The following is a 16,767-nucleotide window of genomic DNA, read 5'->3' as shown; positions in this document are numbered from 1 at the left end:
CCTGTACACTCAACCAACCAACAGGCAGGGTCATTTTCAAAGTCAGCTTTGATGGCATCTCTCTCCATGACACTGAACCAGGTATGGCAAAGAATGCTGCTTACCTGAAGGCTCATACCAGGATGTGAAGTAGGTAGCTGTTACCTTCCTTTACAGATTGCTGAGTTGAGGCTCAGAGTCATTGAGCTGTCCCAAGTTCACACTAACACCCAGCAGTGATCCCAAGCTCCTTCACTCTTGTCACTCTGGTCTCTAAGGACAGTGAGCAGCTCAGGTACGAAGCTCCCCCCAGCCCTGACTGCAGTTCACTTGTAGCTAGAGTCCTCCAGCTAGGATGAGCGGATTGTGGAAGGGAAGTGCTCCACAAGCTTCCGGAGGCAGCTGGGTCTGAGGCCCTGGGTGTATTTTATGGGTCCAGTGAAACTACCCTGGCACCTGCATGCCACCTTCCATGTTATAGTCTGCCACAAAGGACCATGTCACTGGGCTCCTGCTGGGGACTCCACACACAGGGAAAGCAGTGTGTTGTCAAGTCAGCTGTGACACTTCTAACTCACCCCTTTTTGGTTTTTCCAGACAGAGTTTCTGTGTAGCCTTGACATTCCTAGACTCACTTTGTAGACCAGGCTGGCCTCAAACTCAGTGATCCTCCTGCCTCTGCCTCCTGAGTGCTGGGATTAAAGGTGTGCAGTACATGCCCGGCTCTCAAACTCATCTTCGTCTGGACTCAGTGTCCCCCTGTCTGCTCTACTGGGTAGCAATGGCGGCCCTCTCTGCACCTGAATGCACCATGCTCTTCAGACAGTGGGTGCTGCAGGTGCTTGGGAAGCTAGCTCTCCTTTAGCAGCCAGGCTGGCAAGATGGCGGGATCTGTCAGGAAAGAGGCCCAATTTCCAGCTGGATGCAGTTGTGTGCATTTGTGATCCTAGCTGCTTAAGAGGCTGAGGGAAGAGAAGGAGGAGGTCCTGAGCCCACGAGTTCCATGTCAGCATGGTGGACAGTTCTGTGCCCCAGCACACAAACACGTGAAATGGGCCAAGGGTCATGGCTGGCTGGCTGGCTGGCTCTTCACTGTTCAGGTCCCTTAAGAATGAGTTCTCAGGTTGGACCACATTTTCAAGTTCGGTTTGCATCAGTCCTTTTCTCGTCAGTGACAATCTAGTCTGGAGCAACAGCACTAGGGTTGTCACTGGAAACAAGCACAGACTGTACAGTGTGGCCAGGAGCAGCTGCCCAGGTCCACTAGTGGGACCATGTGCCAGTCCTGCTCCTCATCCTCCCATCCCTCCCACCTCCCCAACTTCTCCATGGGTGTTCCTGAAGTAACACTGATGTCAGTACACTAAATGCTCCTGAGCTGGCTATCCTGCACCACCAGTAGACTATTCTCTGTCTCTTGTCAACTCTCCTGGGTTAATGCTGTGCCCAGAGAGGCCAGGAGTGTCTCATCGGCTGAAGAGTGTTCTTAGTCTATTCTTGGGTCCCATGGGAGTGGACATGGGGTCTTCTGCCCGAGGCCAAGCCGGAAAAGAATGGCTGCTCATCTCGGTAACCCAGTCAATTATCTGAAGCTTCTCCTCTCAGCTCTTCCCACCCATCGGTTGTGTCACAATTAGGGTGTCAAGAGTCATGAGTTGACAGAGCAATTTAACTGAATGACCAGGTCCGAATACCTAAGAGTCTACTTTGTGTTGTGGGGCAGTGAGGAGGAGAGCTAGCATAAACGGCCCATCAGACCTACCTGCCATTACCGCCCTTTGTACAGAATGGTCATAACACCCAGGCTGTTGGCTAACCTAGGCTGCTAGGGATTCAACTTAATTCCCAGTATCTTGGAATATAACACCATGCTGCTGGGACAAAACCTGCCTGCTCTCTGGAGGGAAGGCTCAGGATGAAGCGTTCTTTACTTCACAAAAGAATGTAGCCACTAGCCAGGGGACAGAACCACCGAGTACTCTCTCCTGGCCTTGGGTTCAGCCCAAGCACAGCAAAGAAAGCTTTAACAGGGGACAGGACAGTGGCACATGCCTGTAGTCCCAACTACCCAGGAGGCTGAGGCAGAAGGATCACATGACTCCATGAGTTCGAGACCCACATAGGCAACACAGCAAAATCCCATACCAGACAATGGTGATGATAAATCATAAAGAAGGTAAGTGTCACCGTGGGATTGATCCTGTTGGCATTCAGTCCCCAGGGCTGATAGAGACTATTTTTTTTTCTTTAAAGTTACTTTTTTTTTTCTTTTTGGGAAGGGAGTGACCATGTCATAGTACAGACATAGAGGTCAGAGGACAGACAATTTGTGGCAGTTGCTTATCTCCTTCCACTACATGAAACCCGGGAATCAAACTCAGGTCATCACCCTTGGTGGCAATGCCTTTGTCTGCTGAGCCATCTGATTCCTATTTTTAAAAAGGGGGTACGTGGGGCCTGAAAAACAAGCTGGCCTGAGTCACACAAGCCAGCAGCCAGTGTCTTAAGGATGGGCATAAGGGACACAGTTCAGCTGGGCTAAGAAATAAATCACACTGCTGCTCTTGCCCAAATGGCGTTTCTTCCTACTATCTAACCCAACAGCTGATCGCATGAAAGGCAACACAAATCAGAAGCTTCCGCCCCAAGCAAGGCTGTGTGCGCTGTCATATGGTTCCACTTTGCCTCTTCCTCTTCTCCATTAGTTATTAATGCTGGAAAAAAAATTGTTCAACCAGAAAAAGAAACTTGAGATGAACCCTTTAAAAAAAAAAAAAAAAAAAAAAAGCACAAAAGCCAGAGTGGCTCGACTCTCCGGATAATCTAATCCCTGGCGCCCCCGGCTTTCAGAAGTGAACCCTTGGACCTTGATTTTTTAAAAAATGGCCAAGTGAACACATTCCATCTTTTGATCTGCCTGCTGGCTGAGAGCCCGCCACCGCAGAGATAAGGATCGAAAACAGACCCTGTCCACTTGGGTGCACATGCAGATGAGTGATGCTGAGACCACGGCTGGGGAGAGTCCTGGCTGGCCGCACTCCAGAGGAAAGGGGTAGATGCCAGAGACCCCAACAGCCAGCAGAGGGCTCTGCTTGCTTACAACCTGAGCCTTCTGTGTTCCCAAGGCCCCAAAGTTGTGCTTTGAAAATATAAAACAATGAAAGCAAGGAGAGTGTTCCTGGTGACACACATGTCACGTGGGAAATCAAACATAGGTTCAAATGCTGCTCTGCCACTGCCAGCCTCCTAACACGAAACACTTTCCATACACTGAATACAGAGTACCTGCTGCAGGCCAAAGATGCCACCACCGACAAGTGAACATGTGCAGGTCTCTGACCAGCAGTGGTCCAGCCATGGAAACAGACTAGAGTAGGGAAGGGGCACTCCAACAGGACATCTTGGGAATGCCAGGGCAGAAAAGGACCCTGAGGACACTAGGTGAGGCTGGGGGTAGGGGTGGGTGTGACACACAGATAACAGAGATGGTGAGAAAAAGAGGATGGGCATCTGCACACAGCATGAGAATAGTCCCAGAGAGGCACAAAGCAGGACACAGACCCAGTCAGGCTGGAAGAACAGGGTGAAGAGAGGACGGAACAGCAGTGTGCGTTTGCACCCACCCTGGAGCAGCGCCTGCTCTCTCAGTGCTCAACCCCAGCACACATCGCAGGGTATGGCCCCAGCTCCTCCAGGCCCCACCTCTTTGCTGCTCTTCACTGGACAGCACTGTTCAGCAGAAAGCCATACCATAAACCTCATTTGAGTACCATGACCTGCAGGGTGTGGCATCACTAACACTATTACATGTAGGTGTCAAGTGTGACAAGTGCTTTCTTGACTTCAGAGTGTTACGTGACCCATGAGACAGCTGGCAAGGCAGTCTTGCTCCGGGACGGCTCCCGATGGTGGGCTAAGTGCGCTGGTAACTGAGGGCCCACAGCAAATCGAGACAAGATGGCCAGCACTGACAAGCCAAGGATATACAGCTCTTTATAGGTTAAATTTCTCTAAGGCTGAGAAGAAGTACTCAGGGCGCAGCTGAGCACGTCAGGCATGGGCAGACACATCCTTTTGTCCATCTGTTGTTGAAGGACGCTCTACCAGGACAGGCAACGGGAAAGCTCTGGCTCAGTCTGACCTTGGCCATTTCACAGCCACAGCTTAGGTGATTTTCTTATCTCTATGGTCACCTACAACAGGGTTCCCAGAGTTGTTCAAAAGCTCACAGCACTCCGTATGAAGCAAACTCTATGGGTTACAAACAGCGGAGGCCAGGCTCTGCCCTCCACCAAGCACAAACCATGTACCCTGTGGGACAGAAGGGACCTTCATGGTCACATCAGTTTCTCGCAGCTCCATGTTCAAATCAAACCTTCATCACTGTCAGTGGCAAGCAGCTAGCACTCATCACTACGATACAGACAGGGTCTCTTGTAGCCCAGGTTGGCCTTGAACTTCCCATGTAGCCGGGGATGACCTTGAACTTCTGAGCCCCTTGCTTCTTTGTCCTGAATTCTGGAAGTATAGGCATGCCCCACAACACTCAGTTTATGTTACATACTGAACTCAGGATTTTACGCAAACTAGGTAGGCATTCTACCAACCAACCTACACCTCAGCATATTAACTTTTCTTTGAGTCAGGCGCACTGTGTAGCCCTGTCTGACCTGGAACTCACTCTGTAGACCAGGCTGCCTCCCATGTGCTGGTATTAAAAACGTGTGCCACTATGGTGTTTTTTCTATCCATGTGTCTGTGCGTCATGTATGTACAGTGCCTACAGAGGCCAGAAGAGGGCATCAGATCCCCTGAAACTGGAGTTACAGACAGTTGTGTACTTCCATGTGGGTCCTGATACTTGAACCCAGGTCCTCCGACAGAGAAACCAGTACTCTTAATAACTGAGCCATCTTTTCAGCATCACACAGACTATAAAGGAGTGGTAGGGAGGCAGTAAAAGCCCTGGCTCCTTCAAACATCCCAACTCCAAATTCCTCCAGCAACTGCCTTCCCCAACTGCCCAGCCCACATTCCTGCCTAGTTCAAACTTTTAGGGAAAGAGACTGAGCATTTTACACTCTTACCAAATATTTTAACCTGTCTCCTAAACCCAGCCTGTTTATGAGACAACCTAGACACTCCTTGCCCAAGCCAGGGGCTGCCAGCACCGGAGAGGAAATGCTTGCTGTCTTTAGCACCTGGTTCTCGGGGGAGATCCCAGCTCTCTCCAATTCCTGTTTTTTTCCTGATCAATCAAAATGGAGACTCTTAAGTAAGCGGAGCAGTCATCAGGCCTCCTGTCTAGAAGCTCACCAGCTGCATTCCTTAGTCTCTAACAGCAACAGCGTTCTGTATAGACACCGCACCGAAGGAGCCAGGCAGATCTCAAACAGGAAAACCTTGTGAGGGCAAGGCCAAAAACAGGGTCTTTGTGCAGATGAGTCATGGCTGCGCTCTTCCTCCTCCTCAGCTTCACCCGGTTCAGATTCCTCCCTGATAGCTGCCTAAGTCACCTATGCAGGGGTAGTGAAGCCACTAGGGCTGAGCTCTCTGGTCCCCTCTCTTAGGGTCCCTCAAACATCAATGTAAACAGCAAAGGTTCTAAGATCACTCCTTGCTACCTTCCAATGTCATGGCAAACTCAACTTCAAAACAAAAACAAAGCAAGACAAAACAAACTAGAGCCTTTCTACAGTTCCAGAAACTTGAATTTCTTCTGCACAGCAGACTAAAAACCAATGGGAGGACAACGAGCAAGTTGCCCCAAGCAAAAATGAGGGCTTTGGAGAGTTGCTGAGCGGCAAACATTTTGGAATGATGGAATCTGAAACACAAACACAAAAGGGCAGCGACGGCTGCAAAGGAGCCCTGCACACAGCTAGGAGCCCCTTTAATTGGGGGAACATTTGCAAGGCCTGCGGACTTCTAGCGAGCTTCTAGAATGGAAAGAACATGGGGACCACCAAGTTCAAGTTCTGTTAGATACGCTGCCATAATGATGCATCGTCCTGGCCACCTCTTCGGCAGTCTCAGGTGGCCACAGAGGAGCCAGGACGCACTCTTCACCCATGGGTACCCCAAAGTCTGAGAGAGAACCCTCTCCTGCTGTTTTAAAGAGAAAGAAGATCTAGGAAAATGGGAGCTGGGATTCTCAACAGTCACATGTCCCCATGCATAGGCAGGTGATATATTACTGAACAGAACAATGGCATCACCACCTTGCTCCACACAAAGGGGCCGTCTGCCCATCTGGACACCATCTAGGCGGAAGCAGCAGCTTTCTCATAGAAGCCGATGCTCCTCTGACCCTTTTCTCTCTGGGCTGTCACTCAATCCAGTGCAATCTGAGGGTGCTCTCTTTACACCAATCTCTTGCTTGACTCCACAGTTGGGGATACTCGCTTCCCCACAAGCAGCGTTGCCAGGCCTGCAGATATAGGATTAACAGGACCAGGAACTGGCTGGGCTCCCACTATTCTCTTGAGCCAAAATTCGGGAGTGAGGGGGGCATGTCAAGTCAGGGGCTGAGTTCCCTCTAAGGCAGTGGCTGTCCCACGCAAAGGTGCTGAGAAAGCACTTGCCCAACATTAATGCCCAGGTCCTCTGAGATCACAGACAGTGGCAGTGGCACTGGCTTATCAACAACAATTTTCTCTCCACCGAAGTGCAAGGTCGAGGCTCCTAACCTGCCACGGCCTCCCCAGGCAGGCAGGCCCCAGAGCAGCAGGCTCTCAAGGCCATGCTTCCACGCCGTGACTAACTGCAGATCATTGACCTGAAAAATGAATGTGTGCCTACTGCCAGCAAGGGACCCATGAGACTCAATGCCCAGGCTTACGGCCGACAGACATGTACCTGCTTCCATGCAGTCTGTGCCTAGCTTGCCCCTTCCTGTTGCTACCATCTTCAGTATGTCTCCACCTGCTCCAAGAAGCTCCCCCGAAGCCACCCATTGGGGTGAACTGGAGTGTGTCCCCCTGAGGCATCCAGTGTGCTCTAGAATGTTGACCTCTTGCAATCAGAACAGCTATGGTTACGCACAGGAGACACAAGATCGGGCTATAGGGGAAGATCACCAGACTCTGAGAGTCCAAGCCATTCATTCCCTCATTTGTGTCCCCGCAGCTGCGTGTAACCTGACCTCAGAGTGTGCTGTCAGCAAACTCCCAACAGGTGGCAGTATGGGCATGCGCCATGGCTGAAGCTCAAGTGTGGAAAAGGGGCCCAACAGAGACGAAGGAGAACAGAGCTCACACGGGATGTGACCCAGGAAAGAGGATACTAATGTGAAAGCATCCAATCAGACTCATCACCGTGAGGAGGGGGCAGACTAAGGCAAGTCCAGGTGCTCTTAAGCCCAGGTGTGTTCTCTGAATGTGGTCCAGACAAGAACCTGCATAGGGTCAAAGCATCTCCCAGTGCTTACTCAGGCTGTGGGGGGAGCAAAGAGGCTGACAGGGGGTTCCCTAAAGACTCAAGTGACCTAGGGAGGACTGTGACCAGAAATGTCCACTGAACTGCTTCTAGGGAGCTGTGACTGTGCTCACATCCACCAGGCTGGCTGGGTAGTCTCTGAGTGACACATGGCCATGAGAAACAAGTCTCCATGGCCCTGAGCATTCTGCAGCATGTCCACAGAGCCTCCAGTGTTCGGGCCTCTCCCTCAAGGTTCTTCCTGCCACTTACCCTGTGGCCTCAGTGAAGCACTAGAGGTGACCTTTGTCACCAAGGACAGAGCACAGCTCACTTCTTTCACTCTTGCTGGGAGAAGAAAGACCATCAGAGGGTACAAGAAGAGCTTACCCACTGACCAGGCAGTGAGGAAAGAGCCGGCCACTTCTGACAAGGAACCACACTTTGCCTTACCAAGCAAACTGAACAGGGAAGAGAAAGACAACAAACTGCTCCCCAGGCTGTGTTTTTCCACCACTCTCACGCCACAGAATGCCACAAAACAAGTACATCGTCACCTCCTTGCTCTTGTTTTACCAGTCCGAACCATCTGCACCTAGCAACGCATGACGCCCTTCCCCATGGGAACTCCGCAGACTGCCTGAGAACAAGGGACATTTGCAAACTCCTTCCTGCACAGCTGAGCAAACTGGTCCAAGGCCTGCGACAGTTTACTGGGAGACTCATGTGGATGTTTAGGGTGCACCAAGACCTGACTAACTCACACCAACTTACTGCCTGCTGGGGCTCATGTCCCCAAGGTCACACAACTAAGTTCCAGGAGGATTCTGCATTGCCCTCCCCTTTCATCTCTGATCACACAGCTTGGAAAGTTTGGGGTGGTGGTGGTAGTTTACACTGTCTATATGCTATGTCCACTATGGTTGACACAGCCAAGACTTATGTCATACACTCAGGAGACACAAAGATGGGCACCGCTATCTCCTACGTGGTCTCAGGAACCAGAGGCAGGTTCCTTAGGAACTGGAGACATAAAGCCACAGCATACAGTTACCAACAACTCCTCTACGCTGTTTGCAAGTGGGAAGGTCTGAGAGACTGCTAAGGCAGGCAGGAGAAGGAGGATCTCACTGCTAGGCTACACTGCCACACATCCCTCCTCGCACTGGGGGTGGGGAGTGGGGGTGGCAACTGACTTGTGTGAAGGATAATCGTTTCCAGCCTGGGGCAAATCTCCTGAGGGCTGTGTTCTCAGCTGGGAATGCTATTGTAGCCTCTAGTCAATAGTCATTACATATCCCCATACAGTCCGGGAATAAAGGCGATGAGGATTACGGGCTCCTCAGTCTGCTCTGTCCTTAGTGTGCCCGGCTGTCAGGTCCCCGCTCTGGGCCTCCATCCGATACTTTCCCACCATCTGTGACTTCAATTTTGCTCTTAGGCTTAAAGGTTTCAATTACAGAAAAGGTAATAGGCCCACCAGGACCTGGCAGTGTGGAGTGTGACGAGAGCCGCTCACACCTCCTCTACTGCACACCAAGCATCCAGAAGCATTTGCAGAGACCAATTTCACAGAGGCCTTGGGTTGGATGGCCCCAGCCCTTCAGCAGGCCTCTCGCAGGCAGGCTCTGTGCACATTATGACTGACAGGGTCTCTAATGAGCCTTAATTGCCAGCTCAACAGGCTTACAAACACATGTAGCAAGGGGGCAGCCGCCGACCGCCAGATTACAGAGAGAAGTGTCTGGCCAGATGAGGGCCACTGACCCAAGAGGAGGGTGGCCCCAAACTCCCAAAACACCTTGCCAAAAGTAGTGCAAAGCCTTGGGGTGTCTGGAGCCCACCCCTGGCCCCAGCTGGTATGACTGCTTGTGTTGGCACCTGGCTTCAGGGTCACGTGTGGTTACCATGGCTGGCCCTCAGGGTCATATGTGGTTACCATGGCTGGCTTCAGGGTCATGTGTGGTTACCATGGCTGGCCCTTTAGTGTTTCATCTTTAATGATGGAGGCCAGACACCCTCGCAGCGAGGAGAGGTAAGGGCCATACTCCACGATCACTGAGCAGCTGCCAACTAGCGTTTTCCCTTGGGAAAGCATCTGTATTTGGAGCCAGCCGTCTGCTGGTGACCTGCAGTGACAAGGAAAAGGCTAATCCTGGGAGCAGCTGTGGGCACAGACTACATGGGCAGGATGACACTCAGGCTGGGGCTGATCCCAACTCAGAAACTCAGCAGTTAACTGAGAGTCTAGGACCCACTTCCTGTCTCCCCACTCTCAGAAGACAACCGCCCCGGGAGGAGGGCAAGAGCTGAGCTTGACAGGGCTCCCATTTTTATGGTGCCCATATACCCCAACTTGCCTAGGTACATATTTTAGACACCCAAACTCAGACCAGCACCCTAGAGACACTCAGCTAAGAATTCTGCAGCAGCGTAATCCCAAGTATGATAGCAGGGGCAGGGCACCAACTGGACACATTTGTTTAAGGTGTATAAAACCAAGTAGCTCTCGGCTTGGAGCTTTGGTGCAGCCCTTGGCTCCTGGCACCTGTGAATATTTGCTGTGTCAGAGACCTGAGTAGTTGTTAGCAGGTGCAGTGTTCCAACAGCCCCCAAGGAAAACAGACTCAGCTATAAACACAGGGTCATTTGGTGACAGTGAAAGCCCCTCAGAGGTGGCCTTGGGTGTCTGGATTGCACCATTCTGGAAGAAGTCTTGAGGTGTGGGACCAGGAAAACACGGCCTCTGCAGGTGGCCGGGCACTGACAATGGCTTGGGTGAGGAGAGGACTAAGGTGTCCATTTTGCAGTCATGAAGAGCAGTGGGCAGGCTGGGAAACCTGGAGCTAGATCTTGTGACCTCTGTGGAAGCTAATGGACACAGGCTCTAGGCCTCCACTATGGAGTGGAAGGCTTCTTCCCACTTGGAAGTTTTGCCTTTTCAGGTCAGGGCAAGTGAGAGGAGACCGTTGCCATGACTACTGAAGGGCAGAGGCACAGCGTTCCCTGAGGCCCAGCTTAAATCAGCTGAGACCTTGCCATCGGAGCTGCCCTGCTGTGGGAAGCAAGGCTGGGGTTCCTGGAGCACCTGTGACAACACAGCCCAGAGGGCGGGAGGCTCCGGGCCTGAGCACAGGCTCTGGGTAGGCAGAGTTCAGGCTCTCGGAAGACGGCGAAGCTAACACAGCATCAACTAGTGTTCACCTCCCTGCCCCACATGCTGGCACTCTGGAAGTGTATGCCCGAGTCTTCCATGTACCCCATGAGAAGGTTTTACAGGCCCCATCTTATAATAAAAGAAACTTATAATAAAAGCAATCTACTAAGACCTCCAAGCTAGACGCATCCCCATACCCAGTCACTCTTTTGCTATAGTTCCCCTGGGGACTCAATACTGGAGGTTGTGCCTGCTCTCTCTCACTTTACCACAGTGGGAGGCAGACCTGAGAGAAATCAGTCTCTTCTGCTATGAAAAAGGGGTCCTGGAAGCAGTGACCTCAACAGGAGGGTGTCCATTGTGAGGCTCCTCTGCTTCCTGGCCTCAGAACTGAGTCTGGGAGAATGAGATCATCAGCCCTAACCTGGAAGAGGCTGCGGCCCAGAGACCTACTGGCCTAAAGCAAGAGCAGTGCCCCCAAAGCTGCCAGCGAGGTGGCTCAGGCATCGTTTTTCCGTTCGCCAGGCCTGCTAGCTGTCAGAGATGGTCTACTGTGGGGTTGGGAAGCAACATGGTGTGACACCCCCACTGCACAGTAGGAACGGACTCTAGGAGGCTCCTGCCCCCATTCTCCAGTTTTCTCATCTACAGAAGTGACCTAAGGCTAAACAAGGTCACAATAAAGATTACCCAGGACAAGGCCCACAGAAAGAATTGATTGTATCATGGCTCCCTACTAATACTACTTATTTTCCCCAGAATAGAGTCAAATTCTCAATGTGAGAACAATTAAAACAAAACAAAACAATTCCCAGGCTGGAGAGATGGCTCAGTGATTAAGGGTACTGTCTCCTCTTCCAGAGGTCCTGAGTTCAATTCTCAGCACCCACATGGCGGCTCACAGCCGTCTGTACTGGGATCTGGTGCCCTCTGCTGGCCTGCAGGTGCACATGCAGATAGAGCGCTCATTTACATATAAATCTTTTAAAAATCTTGGACCTTCTGAAAACTTATAAATGTGCACTGGGTAGTTAACTTCAAGGTGACAGTGAAAGCGAACAGAACGCCTGTCTGGGGAATATTCTGGACCACTGGCCACACTGAAGTCTACTGTTACTATTCTAGAGCTGTGTAGGACTGGAAGATGTACCACTGTGGGCTCTTGGCTCTTACTGTCTGAGCTGAACTCACAAGAGGTCTGCCTGCTGTGTATCTTGCTTTCCAGACATCAGAGTGAAAGCTGACAAGGCCAGGTGCTCCTCCCGGGACCCCACCACCTCCACACACACTTGGCAGCTCTACTGAGCATGGCCTGTCACCTGTACCTGGCCCCCGGCAATGGGGAGTCCTATCACTGAGATGATAATTATGCCCTGCAGATTTCAACCCTCAGCCCCATGAGCAGGTTCTTGAGACTCCAACAGAGACCACCGCTAGCTGTGATGGAGGGGGAATTCCCTGGGGGAAAGGAGGCATAAAGCCACACTTCTTTCAGGGCACAGGCCAGAAGCACTGGAGATGACATCACTGTTGAACAACTCGTGAACCTTCTACCTACCTTTGCTGAGACCGCATTGGAAAAGAAGAGATATTTTATTGTTGTTGAAAGAAAGGAGGAAAAACACTGGCCTAGACCAGTGGTCCTCAACCAGTGGGTTGTGACTCCTTTGGGGGCCAAATGACCCTTTCAGAGGAGTCCCTTAAGACCCTGGGGAAAGATATTTATTTATATTATAATTCATAACAGTAGGGAGACTACAGTTATAATGTAGCAACAAAAATAATTTCACAGCTGGGGGCGGGGGGTGTCACCATTAGGAACGTTGAGACAGTCCCAGGCAAAGCAGCAGCACACACCTGACCTTCAAGATTCCAAGGCATGGGTGTTCTCTAGGGTCGCTAGAGCCACCACAGCGCCACCTCTCAGGCCCAGAATGAGTTCCACACTCCCTTCCTCATTGTTGGAATGTCATTTGCAGATTGCCTACAGCTAAGCACCAATGCTCAGCATTTCCTGGCTAATCTGCTAATCAATATGTGACGAGCTATAACACCATGTTAAGCTCAATTCTGTCCACTGGTGACAAAGGAGACCTGGCAACACAGGGTGCTTGTGGGTCCCTTCACTACAGCTCTCCCAGTAGACACACTTGTTTTCTGTGGCCCAAAGGCATAATCACACCTGGCCATTCTGGCCCTCTGACCTGTCCTGTCCCATCATGTCCCTTGCAGACCTCAGGCCACTTGGCCAATAACTTCTGGGAGCTGTTCTAAGTGCAGTTTCTGCTGGGCTGGAGTGCGAAGCCCCCTCTCCCACCCGCCCCGGCCCGCTCTTGTTCTGAAGGGTGGCAATCTGTTGCCGTAAGGAGGAATATCCTAAACAACTTGGTCAGGTCATCAACAGACTGGTAAAGCATCAGAATGACTCCAAGACCTCGTCCCTAGGCCTGGCCAGAGAGGCTAGCAGCACTCCCAGCTCTGAGGGCTTCCCTCTGCTTAATTAAGCCTGGGCAAACCCAAGATGACAGCCTCTGGCTTACTACAGGAAGGAAGAAAGGTAGGAATTACACACACTTACACACACACACACACACACACACACACACACACACACACACACACACACACACACACTGATGTTTGCTCACTGAGCCCTCCTCGCCTGGTAAAACAGATCCATGGCTATTTTTGGTATGGTCTTAAAAAGGCAAAGGACGAACGGCCTGGTGGGTGCCAATCTGCAGAAACAAACTCCTTCCTCAGCTCAGGGCTCAAAATACACCCAGCAGAGGCGTCAACTCTAGCTGCCAGTGTGCAGACTGAGGCCATAGAAGGTCAAAGGACCTTCCCATCACATGATCCCTGGCCCACATGGGTGTGTGGGTATTTTTGAAACAGCTTAGCAACCAATTTCAGCCAGTTTCCCTCTAGCACAATGGAATTAGTATGTAATAAAATGATGTTTTGGCCATCTGCAAAGGATGGTCACTTCCCAGCGGAATCCCAAGGCAGCGATGCTGGAGAGAAAGCGGAGTGCTGACCTGACAGGGCAAGCCAGCTGCCAGGGCCAGGCTGCCACCAAGCACACAGCACATTTTGATGGGACTCTGGACCTGGACCTTGCGTGGACCAGAGAGAGTCTCTCTGCAGCAGCCTGGCTGACATGTAAATGAGGCCAAGCCTCTGAGGGGAACACAGGTAAACCCCCAACATTCCCACCAGCCTCAAAGCTTGAAGACAACCCTCAGGAACAGGTCCTCTCCTCACTGGCGTGAGCCCCTCTAAGAACACCCCTGACTATGGAAAGTAGAAACATGGCCATAGGCAGCATGAGTTTCCTGAGATGTCAGCTTTGGGAAGAAACCAAAACTTCACGTGACCTCAGAACCACACCTGGACACAGAACAACCGGCACGGGATAAGAGGGCTGCAAACTGTCACCTCTGAGCACAACGGGACAAAAACCGCAACAAGAAGGGGACACATTTAGAATGACTTTTACAGGCAAATGTGGATCCAGCAGAAAGCCAGGCTGAATGCTGCACACACGGAGCTCTGAAGGCAGGCCATCCGTCACATATGGCTTCTGTAGCATGTTGGTGCGGCTTTAACGAGCCATGCTTCACTAGACCCTAATCTGTTGAGAAGTCATGCCCCATTTCCATCGTGACATCCACCACACTTCAATTAAACAATTAACAAGCACCCCAAGTCCCCAGCCTACTCACTGAGGGGGCTCTGTGGTCTGGGTGATCCCAAGGCTGACTCCACACAAGCCAGCACCTTTCAAGCCATACTACGAAGCTATGGGAGTTAACCCTGAAAGGCCTGGCTCTAAGGGAACTCATTCGTGTCCTGTATGCCATTTTTAAAGTGCGGCAACTTAAAACTATACCTAGGCATGGTAGTCTACGCCTCGGATCCCAGTACAAGGGGAGCTGAGACAAAAGGATGCTAAAGTCAAGGCCAACCTGGGACATACAGCCAGATTTTTGTCTCGTGTTCTCTCCACACAGGTAAAACTGGCAGACCATGAAGACATGCCACACTCAGGCTCTTGCTGGGTGATCCCGCTCAAAGGTGACCAAGGAACGCAGAGCAGGAGACAGACGCCAGCATTCCTGATGCCATCTGGTCACACTACCTCCCTACAGCCACAGTTTCTCACAAAGATGGGTCAGGCATGTGGACCATCAAATGGTTATTGTAAAAACGCAGACGGAAATTCTGTGTTCAGATGCAGGCACACTGTAGTATGCAAGGCTCCCATTACTGTGACCGAATTTCCGCCACAACTTAAGGGAAGGACATGTTTCTTTTGGCTTCAGAGCTCTCTGTCTATGGTTGGTTGGCTCGGGGACTCTTGGGCCTATGGGGAAGGCAAACATCTCAACACATGTGGAGTGAGGCTGCTCACCTCACGCTGACCGTGAGCAAAGGCTGAGGGGCCTCAGAAGGCTGACTTCCTTCTACTGCCAACAGTGCCATGAGCTGAGGCAGAGGACTTCAAGATTCAAACCCCAAACGTTGGGCACAGTCAACAACTGTTAGCTCCTACCCTCAACTCTGGTCTCCCTCTCCCACTCTCTGGCCCAGTTTTTGTGAAAACAGAGTGAAAGGGGGAAGTGCAGTCAGATGCCAGGACGGACGTAGTTTGTGGCACTTCACAGGTGACCTGAGGCAGAACAGTCTGACCCAGAATTTGGTGGGAGGCAACTCTCACGCTCTCCTTCCTTCCCTATCACGCTGCGAGTCTCTCTTGGACCTGAGGGAAATTGGCATCTGCAGCGAAGCAATCATGCTGCACACATCTCAGAGATGAGTGATGAGGGGGCCTCGGGGGAAACCTCCAGCTGGAGCACGATGCTGTGGTTGCCATAAGAACAAAACAGCCCGTTAAACATCAAGAGTCGGCGGAGAACTATGAGTTATCCTTTCGTGCTTCCGTGTTGGGGTTATTTCCAAACTACAGTAATAACTGAGCTGAACCTCGTCAAAGCACATGCAGAGCAGGAAAGGCAACTCCCACAGCTGAGCAGAGGGGGACGGGGTTGCAACTCCAATTCTGGCCCCTCTTGTGCACACGGGGTCAGCCACAGACTGCTGACCAAGAAAAAGTCAACACTTGCCAGACTGCACTTGGCAGGGCTGCCTCACAGGACTGCTGAGGATTAAGGAAGGCCACACAACAGAGGCAGTGGATCCCTGCACAGAACAACAACGTGCAGAGAGAGGTACAGGGCACTGACCGCAGCTTCAGTCTCTCTGATCCCTAGACATCAGTGTGTGCGCGCTCACGTACACTCTGAGACTACTTCTTTTACACCCACCTTCTCTTCAAGTCCAGCACGAGGCACCTGTGGCTGGCTTTCCCACAGGGCCACCACACGCCCGAAACCACCCCTTTCTCACATCCTGAGATTTTTCTTTTTCTTTTTCTTTTTTTTTTTTTCAATTCCTGATCACAACTCCTTCCATGGGCCTCATAGTTGTCCTACACACCTGCTCACAGCTGGAGCTTCGGGCCCTATAAACAGAGATGGTTGTACCGGGGACCTTCCAGGCTGTGAAGAGAGTTTTAGCTGGGCTTGATGGAAATCTCCTGGGGAAAGTCCCAGCAACAGAACACACAAGTAAGTCACCAGAGTAGGTAACTGGCTGGAAACCCCTGCTGGAAAGCAGGCCTCATGGCTTCGCGTCCAGGACGACACGGGACACGATGGGAAAAGCAGACTTGGTTCCAGAGCCCCATTAAATCATGTAGGTAAGCTGGAAGGCCCCCCGGGAGCTGATTTCAATTTTTCCTGTGGCTTTTACAGTGTTGAGTATTTTAGTATTTTCAAATAGTACTGCAGCGCCAGCTCATCCAAGGAATCATTTTAAAGACAATTGCTTTATATGTTTAAAAAAAAGCACATTTTTAAAAAAAGCTGAATACTTTAAAAAAACAAATTATTAAAACTTTTTGTTGTGCTGGGCGTGGTGGTGCACGCCTTTAATCCCAGCACTCAGGGAGGCAAAGGCAGGCAGAGTTCTGTGAGTTTGAGGCCAGCCTGGTGCACAGAGCAAGTCCAGAACAGCCAAGGCTAAACAGAGAAACCCTGTCTCAAAATACCAAAAAAGCCAACCAACCAAAACAAAACACAAGAAAAAGCAAACCCCTTTTGTTGTTAAACCTTTCGGGCTAGAAAGGACACTGCTGGTCAGGGCTGGCT

The 16,767-nt window shown here is 51.2% G+C and overlaps 1 protein-coding gene across 2 annotated transcripts in view; it reads right to left on the bottom strand.

Moving 5' to 3' along the window:
• Positions 1-16,767, bottom strand: part of Capzb (capping actin protein of muscle Z-line subunit beta) — a 102,401-nt gene that overhangs the window by 33,636 nt on the left and 51,998 nt on the right. The window lies entirely within an intron of this gene.

Source organism: Acomys russatus, chromosome 29, assembly GCF_903995435.1.
Source record: "Acomys russatus chromosome 29, mAcoRus1.1, whole genome shotgun sequence".
NCBI classification, from domain to species: Eukaryota; Metazoa; Chordata; class Mammalia; order Rodentia; family Muridae; genus Acomys; species Acomys russatus.
Note: the sequence above shows the minus strand (reverse complement) of the source record. Positions and strands in the feature narration are given on the sequence as shown.